The following is a 1,708-nucleotide window of genomic DNA, read 5'->3' as shown; positions in this document are numbered from 1 at the left end:
TCACATTCTGAAGTGAAGAGACACACACGGGGACAATGGCCTCACTGAATAATTACTGATAAAGAAACTCCTGAAAGGATTGATACACACACTTTCTCCTCCAGAGGATTAATGCACTTTTGATGAACTCTGTGAAACCTGGAGAATCGGATCAACACATTAAAACATGTCAACAACAAACAACAACACGTTTAGGCTGAGTTATAGTATAATAGTCAAGAGAAGGATTAAATAAATCAATGCTATTACATTATAACAAAGTGCACACGCTCCTACACACGTTGGTTTTTCATCAAGATCAGTAAATTATTCCTGGAACATTTCTTACGCTGCAAAAAATAAAACAATCACAGCAGATTTAATGGTTGTGTCTTTGCTGATGTCACATCCTTCCACCATCTTTTGTGGAAAAGCCCTTCGGCAGTTTTAGTTGTGATTCTGCTGACAACAAACAAATAAACAGGCAAGAGTGGAAACGTAAAATCATTTGTGTAAAATAATAAAAAAGTATTTAAATTGCATGTGATGCTTGTTCTGTGTCAATAAAAGAGAAAATTCAAGCTTTTTCATGTTTCATTATTTTCACCAATCACGGAACAGTGGATCTGATGTTTGTTGACGGTGTGTGTGTGTGTGTTGGCGTCCAGAGCATCCTTTGTGATGCTGGAAATAACTATGACTTGTCACATTGAACCGGCTGCTCACCTTCAACCTCATTCAGGAACCATCCCCTGTGTGTGTGAGAGAGAGAGAGTGGGTGAGAGAGAGAGAGAGAGAGAGAGAGAGAGAGAGAGAGAGAGAGAGAGAGAGAGAGAGAGAGGTCAAGCTGGAACAAACAGAGGCAAAACCATTGTCCCTGATGGAAAAAACACAAATTCACCTTCACTAACACAAACACACTATAAACCTTCAGCAGAGAAGCTCTGCGGCCACTAGTGTTGTGGAGGTGTCATTGCAGAGCACAACAATGAACGCTCACAATGGGGAAGGTTTGGTTTTAGGGAGAGTTCATGGCTCAGGTGAAAAATCCTCCTTTGTCTCAGTCGCAGTAATAAACACAAAGATAATGTCTCAGTCTCCATAAAGCATCCGATTCTCCATCATGTCCAACCTGGTGACAAAGAACGAGGACCACAGTGAATCTGCTGTGATATCCTTTGATCTGCTGTGATCTTCTGGGATCTGCTGTCTATACCGATCACTCTGACGCGTCTCATCTCCTGTAGAGAAACAAACTGTGTGTTTTATGTGATCCTGTCACTGAAAAGGTTCAGTGAAGGGCAGCGAGTGGCAGAGAGGTAAAGGTGGTTCAGAGGTTTGTCACAGAGCATGTGAACACACACACTCACACACACACACACACACACACACAGACACACACTGTAATTGAAAACCCACCCCTTTAACATTGTGAAATGCCCTTAAGCCCTCTGGAATACTCTCATCTCTCACATTCTCTCCCTCTCTCTCTCCATCACACACACACACACACACACAGACACACACACACACACACACACACACACACACACACACACACACACAGAGAGAGTAGAAAGGGAAAGCAGGAGAGAAATGGTTGAACATTATTACAGTTCAGGTAGAAGGTCAGAGAGAAGGCACCTGTCTCCCTCTCTCTCTCTCTCTCTCTCTCTCTCTCTCTCTCTCTCTCTCTCTCTCTCTCTCTCCCTCTCTCTCTCTTCACTGC

Source organism: Pleuronectes platessa, chromosome 9 (assembly GCF_947347685.1).
Source record: "Pleuronectes platessa chromosome 9, fPlePla1.1, whole genome shotgun sequence".
In the NCBI taxonomy this organism is placed as follows: domain Eukaryota; kingdom Metazoa; phylum Chordata; class Actinopteri; order Pleuronectiformes; family Pleuronectidae; genus Pleuronectes; species Pleuronectes platessa.
The sequence above is the reverse complement of the archived record's forward strand: the minus strand, read 5'-3'. Positions refer to the sequence as shown.